The sequence below is a fragment of the Spea bombifrons genome, chromosome 13, assembly GCF_027358695.1.
Source record: "Spea bombifrons isolate aSpeBom1 chromosome 13, aSpeBom1.2.pri, whole genome shotgun sequence".
Taxonomy (NCBI): Eukaryota; Metazoa; Chordata; class Amphibia; order Anura; family Pelobatidae; genus Spea; species Spea bombifrons.
This window is the reverse complement of record NC_071099.1, coordinates 17,762,850-17,784,211: the sequence shown is the minus strand read 5'-3', so window position 1 is coordinate 17,784,211 and position 21,362 is coordinate 17,762,850.

The following is a 21,362-nucleotide window of genomic DNA, read 5'->3' as shown; positions in this document are numbered from 1 at the left end:
TTGATTCCGGTTTAGTTGTCGTAATCGCTAGACTTTTGCCCGTTTTTGTATCTATCATAAACTTTTACACGTCGGTAATCTATTATAAAAGCTAACAATGCATTAGCGTTCTATTGTTTGGATGATGGTATTGTAATAATGGCTTAATGTTACTGGTGGTGTTTTTTGTTTTAGTTTTTTTAGTTCTGGGAGGCATGGATAACTTAGACAAGAGTTAGACGACCTTTGCTTTCTGGTTATGAGATGTTGTAACACAAATTAGATGGATCGCTTGCGCCTGCCTTTACAGCAGGCAGACTGACCTAAGTCGACGTGTCTGGTGTGGTGGGAGAAGCGAGCGTATTCCTTACCTGAATAATCGCGTCTCTCCGTTGTTTGTGGAACGGTGCGGGATTTGGGCTGTAATGATAAAAAGCTCTGTATTGCGGAGTCCGGGAGTTGGAGGCCCAGCTCTTACAGTAACTGGGCAGTGTTGGAGGTTGACATCTACTTGGAGACCACTCTGTCGGTGCGCCTTTATATCCGTTGTGATTATAGCTGGTGTAAGGACCCCTGTACTTCTGGTAAGGCATCCCATTCCCTTTGTGGCGTTGGGAGTGTGACGGGTACCATCCTTTTGGCGATGGTTGTCTCGGGCTTAGAAATGGAGAAATTCCTTGTGCAAAAGCCGCGACTTGAGGAGATGCCCAGTATTGAGACATAGTCTTATCTGGGAATAAAATACACATTTCAAACTCTGCCCTTGGTTGTTTTTGGGGTTCATTCACTAATCGGAGAGTAGGCATTGATGGTTTGCAAGAGCTGGGGTCTTAACTGCCTCGCTTCATTATTTATTAAGAAGGACCAACGCTGACACCGTTCTCCAGATACAAGGGCTGAGCGGACCCTGTACAAGGCATCATTTAATTGGAGCTCTATGCATTATGCAGGGCCAGACAAGCTCCCCTTATGAGGTCGGGGCCTTCATAATGTATCGTGAAATCAAGACGTTAAAACCCAAACTCAACTCAACTTTTGGAGTGATATATATTACTTTCCCGGCAACCACTAGACAACACTTCTCTAGAACTTACGCCAGATCTCAGACCCTTTGTATGCCTTAGCATAGTTTATGAATTCTCATATATAAGTTAATTAAAAAAAAATATATACTGATTATCAAACAACATGGGTAGTAATTAACACGAGAACTTTCAAAAGTGTTTTCCCCATCCTGGTGGAACAAAGTGGGACAAAGTGGTTGCCCTTGAACCCAACTGCAAGCGGCAGAACCTGAAAACTCAACAGCTGGAAAGCACAGATCTGACCGCTGTTTCTTAAGATCTCATTCATAAAGCATTCTGATCCATTACGTTACGCAGTTTTAGTTCAGTTAATGAAGAGAGCCGCGAGGATTTTGTTAATCAATACAAGACACTGAACCAGCGTAAAAAGCACTCGGGGTTATTCACTTACCTGTAGATATTAGACCTTGATCTCGATCCTTTGGTGTCTGTAAATAAATGTGAAGTTGTAGTTTTCCTGGTGTCTGTATTTAAGAACAGGTAGGGGCGGGGGGGGGGGGCAGAATCGTCTAACCTGGTAATTCCAGGGAGATGATTTGTAGTTGGAGAAACAATAGAAAAGACCACCGGGGGGGGGGGGGGGCTTTCATTCACACTTTTGGGACAATATGCAAATGACAGAACAATAGAGGGGCAGCGGGGAATCTGCATGTGTTTCGGGATAAACAAACCCACCCTGATCTTCACACGCTTTGGTTTTGGTGTAAAATACGCCTAATTGTAAATCAGAATTCCTAAATTCTGCATTGTAAGCAGACAAATCTGGTCTAAATTTAAATCTTTATTCTCTGTGTATCTGTGATATGGATAGAGACAACGAGATTTAGCACTGGAGCTAAAATAACTAATTCTGGGTTATTTTATAATATATTCACTAAATCATTTCTGCAGCCCATCTTCTCGATGTATTCTGGGGGGCCTTCTGTTGTAGGAGAAGCTCATGTGATTTGGATGTCCCCATAATCAAAGTACAGACATCTAGAAGTGTCCTCTGAAACAATGTTTCTGGAAAATATGTTTGCTTCACAAGTTTCCCTGTTTTTTTTTTTTATTGTAATCGATATAAAATATAATTATTTAAAAAATAAATAAATAGGTATGGTGGGGAAAAAAGTGTGATGGAAAATGACCCCTTCACTAAGAATTAGTTTTATATATACATAAAGACAGAATATATATACGGTATATATGTATGTGTGTATATATATAGATATAGATATATATATATATATATATATATATATATATATATATATATATATATATATATATATATATATATATATATATATATATATATATTAGACAATTGCATTTTATGCACAGTTAGGTAATCTGAAGTGTTGCAGAAATCCTGAAAGACCAGAAAAACAACTAAGTTTATAAGACTTTGTATAAAATGTATAAAAATGTCGCTTGGGTAATCTTGGGTGTATATCTGGAAATGTATATGTTCAACACTCATGCAAATTGAGAGAGAGAGAAAAAAATGAGCATAATGGTGGCATTGTGATAAATATATCTCTGAGTTCAGGGGGTACCTAATATGCTATCGGCTAATACGAGATAAACATTCTACGAGTATTTCATGGAAATGTTCAGAGGGCTCTGTATAAAAAGTGATGACCCAGAGCCATGACTTCCATGGGCCGGACGGACGCTCTTATCAATAATAATTTATAAGTGCTAATCAATCGTTAGAAAACCCTTTTTGTAATTATGTTACAGCTAGAAATATCCTTGTTTTCCATGAAAACAGCGAAGTGACCCCCAATCTTAGCGTACATTTAGTTGTAGGGAACTGTTCTATACGTGTATACTGCTTGTTAAAAGACAGAATGAATTGTGCATGAATGTAAAAATGATTTATTCATTAAAACCCAACAGGATCCAGAGTTCGTCACGCGGGATATAATGTAAAACATTATAAAAGACCAGATCCGAAAAGTAAAGACTTCTCGGGAGTCTGTGGGACGATTAAAACGCCAGGAGGAAGCGACAAAGACTGCTAAGAGGGGCGAGACGATTGGGATAAAGGGCTGTAAGTGAATGAAAGTATTATTAAAGTGATTAACTCCTATACAAATGTATTTTAACGCTGGCAGAAAGGAATGAATAGGTGTCATGGCCCCCGACCCGTCTTCCTTTCAATAACTCCCGGGGTCGCAGCGTATTCAGTGGGTGAACCGATTAGAAAGTGTGGAAAGACCTTAAAAAGACATTAATCAGCCATTAGCATTGATTACAAAAGCTCACAAAGCTTTACTTATTAGCATCGTCACTCGACACCCTTGCGATGTATGTAAATATAGTATTAGCATCAAGCTGCGCATGCGTAGTGAATCTCGCCGCCCTGTATGTATAGGTGAAAGCGGACCGCATGCCGTTCTGCTAAATAGAATCGCGCTGATTAGGGATTGTATAGTTTTTGGATAAAAAATGTCATTTTTTGGTTAAAATGTAAGGTCCGCGGGTCTAGATGTTTTCCGGTTTTCTGCTAAATCGTTTTTCCCGGTTAGCGTCCAAAGCAGGCCTCGGATATCACTCCGTTTAACTGGGATTCATTAACATCCCTGCTAGAAAATAGCGGTATTGGAGGTGGCCTGCCCTGAAGGCAGCCCGGGAGAGACTTTAAAGCAGGAAACCTGAAAAAATGTAGACCGCTGGCCTTAAATTCTTTCCAAAAAATACAAATTTCAGGAAAAAAAAAACTTCAGGAAATCATCCTTCCTACGCCCCAAAACTTCAGGAAATCATCCTTCCTACGCCCCAAATAACATCCCAGTTGAAAGGAGGGGTATTGGAGGCTCGCTTTGGACGTTACCAGGGAGAGACAACGTAGGAGAAAACCCGAAAAGATTTAGACCGCGGACTTCGTAGAAATTGTGTGACCGGGACCCAAACATTGATTTCTTCTCGTGTCTAATGTGGTTTTTATCTTTTTCCCAGACTAAAATAAGTGCTATAAATATATTAAACCCCCGCCTTACATGCATGCCATGGATAAGGGTATTTTAACTCTATATTCCCCTCCATATCCCTCTATATTCTCTATTAGCTCTATTGCTCTGTTAAGCTGTTTATTGCGCATACCTGCTGGCATTGCAAGAATATTTTACCCTCTATTGGCGTCGTTTGTTCTTTAAATAATGATGAATTTATTGGAAACCAAAAGGGGTGAAATCTAAAGATCCCCACGCTGCTCTGGTACCAACAAATTGAAAATTAGCACAATGCGCCTCATCAATATGCATGAACCATAATTACTAACCTTTATAATCGAGCAGATCACAGATGGGATGCCATCGCTGCCGATGCCGCGGTATTAACTTATTTGGCACCAAATCCCCACAACGTTTTATACCTTTCATGGGGGATCCTGTATGTTTTCGTTCACAGATTTACTTTTTGGGATATCTAAGATTTCCTGAAATCTCACTTTTTCCCTTTTTTTTTTATATTATTTTTCGTACTCCCTGATGTTTCAGATTGGAAAGTGCTAAAAAAAAGGCATTTTCCAAAAACAAACAAAAATGAAATTTGGCCATATTATCAGTACTTTATTATTATTATTTTTACTTTTTTACTTGTTTCAATTTGGAGCCAGTAGTAGAAATGGGAACAGTGATATGGATGGAAAATGGCAGCAGTAAAATTGTTATCAGAAGATGGAATTCAGACAATGGCTAATATAAAATGATTTATTATTATTACACGTTATCAGGATCAGCTGTAATTTATAAAATATGGTGAAATATTCTTCCTACAACATTGGATCTATGTCTGTGGGTTCTTATTCTACTCATTGGTTCATTCACTGAGAAAGAATTACTTTATTCAATGGAGTGGAGCATTAAACTCTCTATGGATTGATCAATTGAAATACCTTTTTCAGGCTTGGATACACAGATATCTTTTGTTTACTTTTTCTTTTGTTTACTAAGTTAAGTTAACTTTAAGGTGCTTTACATGAAGTTTTTTTGCTTAGGACAGGGGCGTCCAACCTGCGGCCCCCCCAGCTGCAGGACTACATCTCCCATCCTCCTCAGCCAGCCCCTTTGCTGAAAGAGCATTATGGGAGATGTAGTCCTGCAGCAGCTGGAGGGCCGCAGGTTGGACGCCCCTGCCTTAGGAGTGTTTTTTTATCTGGAGATATTCATTAAGTACTTAATAGGGCCACCTTGGCTTGGGTGGGATCTTTGGCCACCACAGACACCAGCTAGTTCTATTGAATACTATAAAAATAGGTTAGAAACATAGAATTTGATGGCGGATAATAACCATTCAGCCAATCTAGTCTGTCCTTTGCTCTTACTATAAAGAATTAGACCTTCATCAGTCCCCTTTGGTCTCCGATTCACAAAAGCCATATATCAATCCCATGAATGGTTTAATTCCCTAATTGGATTAAAGTCTACCACCTCTGATGGGCGGCTGTCTCACTTGTCTACTGCCCTGTCGCGTTCCTTGAGTTTGTTAAACAAGTTGAATGAATACTTAGTACATAATAGATACAAACGGTGAATTTGTAAAGTGTTCTCATTTGCATCACAGTTACTGCGTTACCTTAGCAGACAACATTGTTTTGCGAATTCGGGTCTCTCTGTAAAAAATATTCAGCCTGTCAGGGTTTACGGATTATTCAGATTGATTGATTTACATAGCGGCGTCGTAATCCGCAGCACTGTACAATGGATATTACACGTCGATTCTTTGAGATTTCATAAAAGAATTCTTATTAAAATAGCTTTTATCGTTCGACCTCTCTCTAAAATGTGAATAAGATATAATAATCATACTATTTATCCCCACACAAAGAGGTAGTTTAGTGAATTTTTATTTGAGATGCCTGCATCAGGGTTATGTAGGGGTTTTTTTTCTAGTGGCAAGTGTGCTTTAAGTTGAAATGTATGGTTTTAACTAATTTAATTTTTGTCCACCAGAGGGCAGCACAGCACATTGTATTTTTTCCATGTAGAAAATGATCGGAACCTTAGTGAAACTTCTTGCATTATTATTATTATTATTATTATTATTATTATTATTATTATTATTATTATATTATATATTATATAGATATTGTTACTATTGTATAATATATATATATATATATATATATATATATATATATATATATATATATATATACATAGATGTGAAACCCTGAGATAATGCACAAAGGATCTGTACTATCCACGCTAAAATAACATGCATATATTGTGGTTTTTGTGTACTTTGATCAACCAGAGAAGGCGTTGGGATTTGTTTTTCAGTTGTAGAAGAGAACAATAACATTTTTATTTATTAAATGTATCTTCGAGTATTATAAAAGCTAATATTTTGTTTAAAAGTAACAAAGTATTACTCCATCTCTTCTGTGTTCTCATCAGGTGCTGAAATCTAATTTCTGTATCTGTGGATGTTGGATTCTGTTGCAAATTATGGTGGTCAGCTTTCTTTAAATATTGTTAATTATAGAGTATTAAGTCCTGACAGTTTTCAGCGTTTAGCGAGTAGACCCCTATATTGTGTGCTATATGACTCCTATACGTACTTAGACATTTATTATTTATGGATGTGAGCAGTTGTTGAAATGTTCTAGCTTGGGGTATGATGGGGAGAAATGTTTTGGGGTTTTGTTTTTCCGCTGAGTAAAAATGAAAGCGGCGGGTAGGGAGAGAAGTTTGAGGACAGTGAAGGTTTGTGGGTACTTAAGGCTGTGGGTTATGTTTGTAGAGAGGTGGCCATTGGTGCCCAAGACCTTTATGATGCAAAACCAAGTCACAAATACTTGGGCACAAAATATTTCAATCCAATGAAGTTGTTCGCTGTGTGATTGATCTACCATTTTCCTTCCTAGACATGAATATTCAGCATGGATTCACCCAAACCTTTATGCAGTATATATATATATGATACGACAGCACATTTTGCTGCTTTCAGGAAGACTTCCGCTCTCCTGATATGTGTGGGAGCACAGGTTGGCAAATAACAGGCATAGTTTGGGAAATGCCCACCAGCACTCTGGGGTTTCCCACCAGACATACTTAAATATTTTTTATTATTCATCTAAATCTGCGTCGAGCCAGAATAGCCCTGGAAAAAAAATGGCCTGATACTATTTTCAGGCTTTTCAGATATATAAACGCATATTAGATTTTAGAATAAGTCAGTTGGTTCTTTTAGAGTAGTTTGTACTTTTCACATCTTCTCAGGTCCTTGTAACGTTAATAAGCAGACATACAACACGGAACAGTTGCCGTTAATGGGCACACCAGTGTATCACTTTCATAAAGACATACCGTATGTATTTTGATGTAGAACTAAAAATGACCAGAAGGTGGCGCTACAGAACTTTTTTCTGTACAGCAATATGCTTTATCAGTCATTTGCAGGCTCCATATGTCTATTATATACATATGACTAATATATATATATATATATATATATATATATATATATATATGTATATAACACGTGGAAATAAAGGTTATATCCATACATTGTAGATAAGGATAGGAATATATTTGCGTATAGAATATACTTGTACATTTACGTGTTAATGTGTTTCATTAATTTTCATGTAGATTTATATACACCAAGTATATATATATATTTCATATCATATATCCTATATTAATGTACTTTCATATATTTGCCCTTGCTCTTACAACGCTGCCTGTGATAACTCCATGCTAACAAGGGAGGTTAATAGCTCCTGATTGTGTAGGGACCATTCTTAACTTTATATTTAGCAGACGTTTTATATATTTTTTTGGGGCTATATCCTGTTGCTTTTCTAGATTTACAATTTTATCAAAACAAGAAGCAAGACATGCTTTCAATTACAGAGACCCCTAGGGGCATCGATATAAATATACATTTAAAAAAATGTTTATATATGTGATAGAGGCTTACAATGGGCGGATTGCACCCAAAAATCGGTGGGCCGCAGTGTGTTCTACTGGGAATGCAAAGTCAAAATATATGTTCTTTGGCTATTATTAATACATTTGCATATCTTTACGTATTTTCTTTGCTTTCGCAGCTGCTTACTTGACATTGTGCACACCTAATGATTTTAGAATCTACCAGTTCCTTTGCACCTAAGAACGATCTTATTTATGACCCCATTTAGTTATTCCACATATACCTTCTCGGTACTCATGTGTCCCCCTTTTTTTATTACACAATTCCCATATTTGATCAATATAGAAATTGTAATTCTAATAACTTGCAAATCTGTGAATTCCATAGTTCCGTTTATTTAGGTTACCCTCGGGGAATTGTCTGGGGTATATCAAGTCGTATATCAAGTCGTATATCAAGTCGTATATCAAGTCGTATATCAAGTCGTATATCAAGTCGTATATCAAGTCGTATATCAAGTCGAATTCACCGATTGTTGCGCAGTATAAACTTTTCTTGGGTTTCCCGCGTTAATAGACCTCGGAGAGCGGAAGCTTGTGCTGCCCACGTTGCCACAGTGTTTCATCAGAGCTTTGTTATGTAGAATGTTGTCGCGCGTTGTGTTGACATTCCCATTGTGTATCACCATTAGGTCAGTTAAAATAGAAATGTTTCTTCTCCCTGTTAACCCCCGCATCACACAGACCCCTGAACGTGGTTACTGCAGCTCTGCCAGCGGCAGGTCAGGAGTCCGTGCAGTGCCATCTGCAGCTTGGTGGTCTTGGGGGTCTATATGTCGGGACTAAGCACGTGAATAGGAAATATCCCATCGTTGTATCTGGTGCGATGCTATTTCCGTGGGAATATCTGTGCGTTTTTACGATGCGCGTTGTGATAGATACGTGGGAGAAAACGCCCGTGCGCGTTTACAACTGAAAGAACTTTAATATAATTAAACCAGCTTTCTTCTATAGGCTCCCCGTAGCGGCATATCGCTGCTCGGTACAGCATGGCAGCCATTGCTTGTATTGCCGCCCCGCTGTCTCTTTGATGCTTGCTCCGTGCCGCTTTGGCATACATTAGATTCTTAGTAAGGAGGTTGGGGGTAGATATCGTTCTAATGGTAGCGGGACCCAGCTGACGAAATGTAATAATTCCAGACTGCAGCCGTGGGGCGTGGGCACCCGGGCAGATTGGCACGGACCCTCACTGTCTCTGGCACACACATCTCTCTCTCCTCTCTCTCTTTTTTTTTTAAGAGCGCAGCTGAGCCAGGGAAGAGGCGGGGGTGGCACGTTTTCACCTGCCTTTTAATTGGATGTATTTTTAATTAATGGGGCTCCTGAGACCAACATGAGACCAATTTGATCCCTGAATAGGGGCTGGGGAGGAATTGGGAGAGGTACGAGGATAGGACCACTGGGTGCGCTTAAACCCGAGCTCTGTCATTAATCACATGGCACTTTCAACGCCTGCCAGTGTGACAGGGGCACCGAGTCGGTAGTCTATATACATCCCATAACCCCGTCAACAAACCCGACCTGCCGGCGCTTCTGGAGACCCCTAGCGCTGCGCCAAGGTCTTTAACAATCCCTACGGAACTCCAAACTCCCCAATTTCACCTAAAACCCATCATCTCGCTGTACAGAGAAATCTCTGTTCCTTTCACCAGGATACCAAACATCGTCCCGGAAAACAGCTTTACGGCTGATACTTCAGGCCCCTAAACATCTAACAGGACACCCCCTGTTCTTGAGCATCGATGGCGACGGTCGTTCCATTGAAAACCAAAACCAAACATCCTCAAGAAAAAAAATGAAGAAATGTGTTGAATTTCTTTTTTTTTTTTATTTATAATTATAAAGGAATGGAAGCAAAATTCTGATCCGTTGGACCAACCGCGTATTTACTAAACGAAGTTCAGCATTTGTCCAGACCTAGGCTGCTTCTACATCACCATGTCGTATATTTGGGTTATTTCTATTTCTATGAATACTTCGCTGTCCTGGATGTCGGTCTCTCCCGATCATAAAGTGCATCCTTAAATTCAGTTGCCGTTTTGTAACCTTCTTATTACGCACGCACACACGTGTATATATAACATACATCTAATCTCACATATATACATGGGAGGTAGCTTGCGCATGATGCCGTGTACGTACAGTATCACAGCTGGTGCCTTCTCCTCCTGCATCACTGCTCTTCTTGCTCTCTCTCTGCCTTCTGGTGGCAGGAGCTGGAGGGTCCGCTGGGGGTAGATTGCGGGCAGAGGATCCCACTGGCACCATAAGCTGGCAGAAGGGCAGCTGCCCGTGAAGGAGGAGGGGGGGGAGATGAGCAGAAGGAACCCTTCTTTCTTTCTGGGGTCAGCTATGAGTTGGTGTATGTAGGGCAGTCATGAATATTTAGAGTTTTTAACCCTCTCCTTGGCCGAGGGGATCCGCGTGCTGCAGGATGGGGGGGGGCGAGATGACCAGGTGAACGGCGGGTAGGGTCTGTGCAAAGAACTGGGTTGGAATGGAGGATGGAAAGGTGAGCGGTGCCAGGAGACCAGCTGCTACATGTGTGCGAGACACGGAGACTCGCCATCTCCAGATAACGGGGGAGACCTCTGCCAACCCTCACTCGTGGTCCCATAATGTATTCCCAGATACACGCAATGTGCCACGCGGCACACGCACACGCGTACTTCTACCGTACATCTGGACACACTGGTTCCCGTTACAGTGTTTATCCTGTATACGGTTTACACGTATGTCATATACATTACACATACACAATGCCCTGTATATGAATACATTATTATGGGAGTATATGATATAGAATACGCAGGTTACAGGCAACAATCTGCGTGCCGTTCTCGCACATTCTGTAAGATAAACTCGCTTTTAAAAATGCACATCATTTATACCCCGGGTGGGGGCGGGGGCGCTGTATGTGCCATATCCGTTACCCGCCGGTCTGTGTTTATGGTACGCTATACTGATCAGTTATCCGGAAAATATATTAACTTTCTAGGCACTCGGCAGTAGAACGCGGGGCTGACACTTCCGGGCCCAGCCTTCCCACGATGCATCGCGGCCGGCGCTCGCTGTGTGCAATTAGTATTTTTCTGGCATTGTGATGCAGACAGAGTGAGAGGAACAGATGCTGATTCCTCGTTGCTTTCCGTGTAACCTAGAGACAGCCTGCTGGCCCTGCTCCCCCCCCTACACCCCCCCATAACCCCCCCACAAGCCCGACACCTTGAAGGAAGCCCCCCACACAGACACTTTCTTAACAAAATATGTTCTCCAGCCGCCTTTTAGAAGTCAGGGGAATGACGAACGGGATGCATAGCACTGTAACCGAGTCTTTATTCTATATATCCTATACGTTACACCGTGTTCTATGACTTATTCCATACTACCCTTCCATATAACATCGCCCATCGTATCCGTCACACATGCATAGATTCTCCCAGAAACATCAATACGTTCCCGTAAAGAGGGGGGGGGGGTTCTGGATGCAGCGAACGCCCTGAATCTGGTCGTACTCAGATTTTCCTATTTATCCCGCTGTCGTGATTTCATTCTCCGGTGTCTGGGATTTGTGCGCATGCACAGTATTGCTGCCGGTTTGAGTGACACTTGCTTTTCTTTCTTCCTTTCCTTGCTCGCTCACTTGCTTTCTTCCTATTTTTCCTCTTTCTTCTACTTCTCTATCTCTTTCTCTTAATCTCTCTTTTTCTCACCTCCAAGCTTGCCCCCCCCCGGGGGTAGAAATGTGCTATAATATGATATAATGTCATGCCTACACAGGAACTATGATAGTGATGTCATCATTTAACGCGCGCAGCCCTTGTAATGAGTATATTTTTGGCTGTTGATCCACTGAGCGCCTGATCAGGAGGGGTGTGCATGCCACGCTTTGCCACGTGTCGGATGACCTATTCATTATTGCGTGAAAGCATATGGACTGAGCTGATGTCTCATGACTAGGGAAGCGGACTACATTGTACGATTAATTAATGGAATGGGGTCTCCATTTGACCCCACGTGTCCACCACACATCTGAAACCTCAGGGTTTGCCCCAGGTGCTCAAGGTAGATGATTACCTCTCCTCCGGGGTAGCTGTATAGTCTCTGGGTGGAGAGTAGCCCCTTGGCCCCTACCTAGTTCTTCTCAATGATGTCATAGAACACTAATCATCACTAATTTTATTTAAAACCCTGTCATTTATAATAAAGATGAGCTACTTTATAAAAAACTTTCTTTAAAGGCCGTATGACAGCACCGCGCACCCAGACCTATTTGATTAACTTATTTTGCCCAAACATACCGAAAATAACTTGTTAATAAATTAAACAAGCTGCGCTATTTACCCAGAGGCTCAGCTGCGCAGGATTATCGGAAGCCATACGAGAGAGAAAATGTTTGTTTACTCTCGCAAACAATGTGCCACAGTGTATCACCGGCGATGGCTGGGCACCAGCGGTGGGCTCTCTGTGGCCCTGGCTGAGGGGCTTCTCCCTGTTCAGTCTCCAGGGTCTTATTTGGAGTGTAGAGGAAGGGGAGCTCCGGGGTATCTTTGGTCTGTAGTCTGGTTTAGGTCGTCCAGTGCTGGAGAGCCCATAGGTAACCCAATCTTGGAACAGAGTGCAGTCTCTGCAGGAGAGATGTGGCTTCAACGTTCATCGTGGAAGGCCAACTATCCTGTAAGAGCATCTCCTGGATTCATGAGTATGAGTATGAGTATGAGGCTGGGCGACCTCAACCGTTCTCGCGGGAAGAAGCACGTGCTGGTCCTTCACGATGTGTACTCGAGTCAGTGAGTTGAAGCTGAAGCTCTCCTGCAAACTCCCACTTTAGCTCAGAATGAGCCCTTTTTGCGTCCCCTTCTTCATTATACGACGTCTTTCCTTTTCATCTTCGTCATAGCGTTTATTTACTAAAGAGAATATTGGCAGGAGATTTGGTTTCGACTCCCTGACTTCACTATGCATTACGAAGGGTCAAATTAACCCTGAAGAAGGTCTATGCTGGCCCTGTATCAGACTGTCTCTCTTCCCTTGGACTCCTATATCAGTCTGTGTCTCTTTTCTCACACTCCTTTTGTCACTCTTTCTCCTTTTTATTGCACTTCTCTGTCTCCTCATTTCATCAATCCTTCCCGCATTGTTATTTCAGACGGTCTTGCCCCTTCTCTCGCATTCTTATATCAGACTGTCTCTTTCCATCTGTCTCCATCCTTCTGTCTCTCTGTCACACTCCAACACCAGACAGCCCCCTCCTTCTTTATCTGTCTGTCTTCTGCCACACACCTGTACCCCACAATTTCATCTCCGTTCCTTCTGTTTTCTTGTGCATCCTTTCTTCACATCCCCTCCTCGCTCACTCATATAACGTATCTCCTCTGTCTCATTCTTTAATAGAGTGTTAGAGACAGAACGAACCCGTATCCCACATCTCATTCTCTGTTATTACTCTTATTGCCATTATTCTCTCACCCAATCTCTTTCATTCTTTATCTTCTTGTATATCAAACAGTTTCACCGCCTCCCACTCACTTTTTTATTTTCCAACATATTTTTTCATCACTTTTCTTTTTTTCATTCTTTTTCTTTCTCTTTCTTCCCCTCTCTCACTCTATCACCATTTCTCCTTTACTTCTTTCTTTTTTCTTTCTTCCTTTCTTTTGTTTTTCTTGCTTACTCGCTTTTTTTTTCCTATTTCTCTATTTTCTCGCCTCTCTTCTCTTAATCTCTCTTTTTCTCACACGATCTCTCTCCCTCTCTGTACCTTCCTATCTTTCTTCTCCCCGATTTCCTTCTTTATTCACTCTCTCTCAGCAAGTTTTTTTTTTATGTGATTGCAAGCACTGCATGGTAATTAGTGCTAAACTCATTTGCACAACTACAGTTAATTGGCTACAGCAATTAATTAATGTGTTGAAAATTTGGCACTGGAAGAAAAAAAAAAAAAAGTTTATTATAAAACAAAGAAAGTAAAACGCGAGTGGCCAATCGCTTGTCCGTGACAATCCTGATTTACCTGCGGTGCTGCGTTAGTGCCGCAGGGTATCTCATCGGCACGAATCTGTAACAAAGCGCTTTGTAAAAAAAAATAAAAAAAACATAAAACATGCAGAGATCTGGATACATATTATCAATGCAGGTACTCAGTGTAACTATGTGGCCCGTCATGCCCTTTACGGGGCTGTATCGGTTCTAGGTACTCGGCAGCATCATAGATGTCAATGTATTCATTGGGCTTATAATATATATATTCCTGAAGAATAGTAAATATGGAGGGCTCTGGTTGTTAGTACTCGGCACCATCATACAGCGCTTACGATCCGTTTCCGATACACATTATACAGTGCGGTACTTATGGAAAAAGACTCTGGGTTCTCATATAGAGTAACGGTTGGTATAGGAGTATAGATCTCATCATTATATACGTTATAACGCGCAGATACTCTGATTATATATGGCAGCGCGTTCATTAGCGGTGTTTAGGTACCCAACACTACTGTACAGCGAGGCTCGTCTAGTGGTTGGGAGCAAGTTACCATCTCTGCAGAACGCCCTTGGAAGACGAATGCATTTTCAGCAGAATAATTAAGTTAATTAACAAATTCGCATGCATATTCATCGCCTATTAATGTGTTCTCAGCTCAGCTTGACGAACGTTTTGGTTATAACCAGCTCATTAACATACTGAAATCTGCAGCTATCCAAAAAAACACTGTGGGGCACGGAGGGAAGAAACACGCACACGCACATACAAGCAGGCACATGGCACACGCGTGTTGCCAGTACACACGCTACTGTAGATACAAAGTAGTTGACTGATATTGTAGGAGATGTCTTCATTATCCATGAAATGTCTCTTCTTCACACTCTTTTGCTGTCTCTCTCTGTCTCTCTCCCTCCTTCTCACTTTCTCTCTCTCCAATATTGCCCTCTTGGGGAAACCTTGGAATCTCTGCCAACTTTTCTCTCTCCCCCTCTTTTTTCCTCTCTTTCTCTGTCTCTCCATGTCTTTCTCCCATTCTCTCTCTCTCTCTCTCTCTCTCTCTCTCTCTCCCCGTTCTCGTTCATTCCTCCGCACCGCTACTTTATCTCTTTGTTTAACCGCTTCTCTTTCTAACGTCTCAGATGTTTGATTTCGTCTTTTCCTTTCTATTCCTGCCATGCTCCCTCTCCCTCTCTCTCCTCTTTCTCTCCCCTCCTCTACCTTTCCTACAGCTCTGCCAACCTGCATTCACACAGCTATGCCATTTCCAGAGGCTCTCCGAGGAGCGATCTTTAAAGCAGTAAGGTGTGACAGGGGCAGTGCCAGGTTGGCACGGCCTGGCTGCAGGGGAAGTGGAGAGAGAGAGACGGGTCCAGGCAGAGAGCACAGTCATGTGGAGCATCAATGAGAGAGAGGGGGCGAGAGCGAGGAAAAGGGGGAGGAGAGAGGTAGGGAGAGACTTAGCAGCTGTCACCCTAATTCCTCTAACTCTCTGTTTGTGGTCATATTAGAAAAACAGATTAGGTTCTGGCTCAGCTCTCATTTAGTCCTGACACGCGGTAATACTCTGCATCTTCATCCACAGCGCTTCATGCACACAGGTGAGGAGAGGGCTCCTAGATTCCTGTGCAGATAGGGCAGTGGTAAGGATTCATGGAACAGCCTGTGACTTCCCTTGGCAAGCAGTAGCAATCCCACCAGGTTCCGAATAAGAACTGGGACAATGGCCCTGGACCTCCGGGTACTTCGGTAGAAAATCCTAGCGATAAAAGGACAAACTGCGATGAGAATAACTTTATTTAGGCGTAAAAGAATGCCGTTAACTCGTTATAAAGTGTATAATATATAAAGTGTCAAAATGTGATCGCTTTACTACTCTGGACGATTGATCTTTAACATAAAGCCGAGAACGATAGGAGGGCAACATCTCCAGAGCTCCACATAACAAGGGGCTATAGGTAGAGATAGGGGTAAAAGGAGTAAAAAGAAGTCCTATGAAGCATTGAGTTAACGTGAGAGTGATAGGGAGTCAATGGGTCAATGTACATATAATGAATTGTAACATTTATATTGCTCTTTAGCTCTGCCGTATGGTCGCGTTTGATGGGTAAAACTGGAACAATTTTGAAACAAGGTGAAAAAAGGTTGAATTGTCGCTTATATTGTGCTTACCAAAGAACGAGAGAGTGGCTCAGCCGGCTGTGAGTGATGGGTAGTTAATTCAGCAAGATTTTTTTTGAATGTCATCATTCCAGATAAGCTACGCTTTCTATAGGACTAGTTGAGTCATTACAGAGGACGCACCATTATTTACCCACAGAAGAACAAAGATATTTACCTTTAGGAGAAGCTGCAGTGCACAGCCTCCTCCATCAGAGGTTTGAACCATGGCAGGGCTCCCATCCGTCCTCTCCGTGGCCACAAAAATCCAGCCTATGACATCATATCCTGATGTTCCATGACTTAAAAGTAGTTGATGGAGGCTGTACCGGCTCAGCACAGCCACCCATAGTGTAAAGGAGACTGTTGGGGGGAGATCGGAGACCTCCCTTGTAACTGTTCCGATGAGCAGTGGCCCACCTGGGGGCCTGTAGCCATAGAATACCCCCCCCTATGGATTTGGCACAACCTTAATATAGGAGGACAGTGCTGGATTTAGGGATTTGTGCGTCTGGAGATGATGAACATGCAAAAATGCATTTTATTATCTGGAAAATGCGTAACATCAATGAAGATCGATCTCTATAAATAAAGGAATGATAAAAACCGGATATTTAAAGCCATATTAACAAAGGATTTAAATATCAGGGGGAGAGGGGGACAAAATCAGTTAAATGTATAGCATGTATGTTGCCCTTGATAAGGGTAAGGTATGTAAAGGTGATATTCTTCTATTCTTGCATAATTATGACATCATATATTGGTATATAGTATGGAAATGTTGAAGACATCGTCTTGTCATCCTTACGTGTTATAGACGTGTAACTATGGACCACCCCGAGCTGTGTGAGAACAATGGAGATGGTCGATGATAGCCTAATAGACGGAGTTTGCCCGTTCCTTGCTGCTCCTCTCCATGAATGCGAAACCCAGATCTATACCATAGGGCTGCAATGCTCCACGTTTCTATACATTATTCATCAGTCTCTTACCGTACCTCGCCAGTAGCACCGACATACGTCGGGTATACGTGATCGGCTCTAAACCGTGCAGAAGCTCAGGCAGATACAACGTTCCAAGACGTTCATCGTAATCATCATCTTCTGGGCCTGAGCATCTAAACGGTGTAGCTTTCAGTAGGAGCCAGTTCTCCACCAGTATGTATACCTCCTTTACCCTGACAATGGACCTAAATTCTTTGCGTTAACTGTGATAAGGGTTTCTTTATATATATATATATATATACAAACTCTTTTATTGCATAGGTAATTAAAACCCGTAGACTAGACCTATGCAGGAAAATGTCTAAATACTGACGCCTCTCCACTTCCGTCTTGTATGTTATAAGAGAGAACATGTCGCTAAATGTTATAACGGGGCGTATACAGAATTTGGCAGGGTGCGGGACATATACATTAATTAAAGAAGAAACACAATTATCCACATCGTCAAACCGTCTGTAATACACCTATACCATTAAAGGTCATCAGAGCCTAGTCGTGCGTGCGCAACGAAGTATGTATTACGCGCCTGTGTCACTAGCATGTGTCAGCGGTAGTGACATCATCACACAGTGATACGGATCACACAGTGATGTCACTGCGTGTACGTGTTTATAGACTAAATTATACAAATCAATACACGGCGTTATACAGCCATATTCACAGATAGATAAAGGACACGCATTGTTATATTACGCTAATGTACTCAAAGACGGAGCGACACTCACACACAGACAAAAGACACACTGATGTGCGCACACACAGATAAGCTGATACAAACGCCGATACACGGGACCTTCTGTAGTCTGTATTTGCAAACAAAAGAGGAGGGGAGCGGGCCGTGGGACAGGTGCCAAATGTGGTGAAAGAGGAGTTAACGGATCGGGGAGAGGGGGGGGGCTCGGCAGAGAGCGAGAGACAGATTTGGGTCTGATCCAAAGAGTTAATGTTCCTTCCATGATCGATTACTTGTCAGATGTGATTTTAAACCAATACAAGATAAATAGCATCATTTCCCCCGCTCGCTTCAGACAGAATTAAGAAGCCATTAGCTAACACAAATTTTTTGGCAAGTTTAATAAAAGCACAAATTTACATTTGTAAGAAAAGCTCCCCAAGGTATGTTGCGAAGATGCAAATGAGTCGGAGCTAAGCCCCGTCTCCAACGTGTGTCCCCCCCTCTCCCACCCCCGTAGTCCAGTCTGCCTCCGCTGGCCTATCAGAGGCCGGATTCAAAAATGTCACCCCCCTCTAACACAGGCTGCCACCCTACACAAACTGCGTCTCATGGGCACTTCCTGTTTCCCCACCTTTGTGACCCCCTTTTACCCCCTAGAAGTCTATTTTGATCTTCAGAATATCCGGGCTCCGTCCCATTCACCCCGTTTTATAGCCCTTTGGATTATCACCACGCTTTCTTGCATCTATTTTACCAGCCCGCCTTTCTTCCCTACGCTTTGTTTGTCTCTGTCTTCTCTTCCCTTTTTTCAAGCCTGTCATCTCCACCCCATTTCCCGCTAACAGTTTTTCCACACCTGTTCTAAAGCCTGATCCATCACACAGGGCCGCCATCAGAAATCTTGGGGCCCAAGATGCTTAACACCTGGGCCCCATGTCCCTCCCATCACCCCACCCCATGTCCCTCCCATCACCCCACTCCATGTCCCTCCCATCACCCCACCCCATGTCCATCCTATTGTCCCACCCATCACTCCACCTTAATATGCTCCCATAAGCACAACCTATGAGGAGCAAGCCTAGGGTTAGTGGCATAGGGGTGCAGTGTTTCTTCAAGGTCCTCTATAACACATACATACTAACACGCTAACTGACTTTAACACCCACTGACTCTACCGCCATACACATACATACACACATTTTTTTCCAGCTTCTCCTCGCCCTCTCACAGGTGCACTAACCCTAGGCTCACCCTGAGTCTCTAACACCATACGCTGCCACACATACATACTAACACCAAATACTGAAACACATACACTCATGCTAGCACCATACACTAACGTGCACTTACACGCTCTAACACCATACTAGAACAGAACATGCTAACATCCTATGCTCACAAATATTAACACCTTACAGAAATACACACACAGATGCTAACACACACACAGATGCTAACACACACACACACACGCTAACACCATGTATTCAGAAACAGGTACGTGCGGCTTTTATGAGCTGCTGGCCTTAAAGTCCCAAGAATGATTTTAATCCTCAATTCACCCCTTCCTACCCCTGTCCCAACTCGCAAGTCTGGTTTCTCTTACCCACCCAACCCATCTGCCACCATCTCAACCTCTCCAGTCCATCACCATCTCCCTACCTCTGCCTCTCCCACACTAACCAGGCCATAACCTCCCAATCCCGGCCTGGCCCGTCTCTCTAATCAGTTTACAGCTTGCCTGGCATTCGAAGCCCCCCCAGCCGCTCTGCTGCCTTCTCAACCCAATTGTCTCTTTGCTTTCTCATCCAGTTTCACCTCCTACTTCTAACAGTCTTGCTGGCAGATGGATTGTCCCTTTTGCTGCCTGAAATGTTCTTTGAAGGAGAATGACAACATTAAAGGACACAGAGAGAGAGGGAGAGACAGACAGAGACAGACAGAGAGAAGAGCGAGAATCATATATAATCTCTATAACTCCCATCATGCTGGCACACATTTTAGAGGCATAAAAAACGTAATGCACGGGAAAATCTTATAGTCATTAACGAAACCACAAAAAGCAGCCAGGTCTTCGTTGTGTTAATATAGTGTAGAATATAAAAAAGTTTATTATTTATAGTGACAGTTTGCAGTTTTTGGTATATTTTCCCGGCTGTCCTCCAGGGGCCGGTGATGCTTGTGGTTTCCAGAACAGATATTTATTTCCGGTCCTGCACAGCAGACTTCATATAGGAGAATTTTAAAAAGCTTCTGACACACCCAGCATAGCATCTTACAGTATACCCAGTGCTGTGCGTGTGCAAGAAATCATTCTAACAGTAAGAAAATATCTAACAGTATGAATACTTTGTATTGTGTGGCATTGTGCACCCGGGTCTGTTTAGGTGACCCTGTGCTTTATGTACGCCCGGTACTCCCCATTATGGGTGTTTGTGGGCATCTTGTGCTGTTTGGCGGTTGTTTGTGTGAATGCATAGGGTCCGCTTTGCTGTTTATATGTGAATAGCTATTTACTGCATCTACCTGGGAAACCTGTCTGTCTGTCTGTCTGTCTGTTTGTCTGTCTCCATGCTGTGCGGGTTAGTGGGCACGCTATCGCTCTTAATGCCCATCTCATGGGCACTTCCAATCTGTGTATATGTGACTGGGCTATCCATCTTGCCGCCCAAGGCACCCTATACTGTATATACGCTCCTGAACAGCCTTGATGCCCAGGGCACCCTGTGCAACGCGCCGGGGACCTGAAGGTGCCCTGCCTGACTGCAGTTAGCAGGAGGCTGCTCATCACTGTCAGAGATCTATCAAGGCAGATGGGTTACAGCTGTGTGAGCCAGCATGGTGAACGGGACACTCCCAGCGAAGTGAGAGAGGCAGACAGATTGTGTGAGACTCGCAGAAAACGAGAAGAAGATAATGGAGCAGACACGCAGAAAGCAAAAAAAAACCACAAACGGGGAAGCGAAATCCTCATGACGGCAAAAAGTGGGGAAAAGTGCGTGGTCCGCGTGCGGGAATATTTGGTTCTTCTTCTGTAAGTCGCAGATATATTGAGATGCGGTTACCCTTTAAATTCAGTGAGCCCTGCAATCATTGCTGGCAGTCCCACCGCCGGCCCAAAGCCCCTTCTATCTACCCGATGATAGCTCCACCTTTCAGGTTTAAATCCATCCAGGGCTAGACATCGTCCCAATAATCGGCGGGACTGTGAAGGACGCGTGAAAGTCCTGTATTAAAGAAGGATGCAAATTGCCCAAAATCAACCAGTTTTCTTTGTCAGCAATATAACCCGGGACAAGATTGTTGTTATATAGTTTTTATATCGCTGACCATCTTATACCCATCTAATAAAGAATTGGATGACTTACAGAACCACGGTACCTGAAGGAAATTCACTGGTTTGTGATCATTTATGAGGTCATCAGGGCTGGAAACTAAGTTTGCTTCCTATCAATAATACCTCTTCTTGGGTCACAATATTGTCCTTTAGGTTGTCTTGGATGTTAGTCCGGTGGGCCACTATTTTGCAGGAGAAGCTCACCAGCCCTG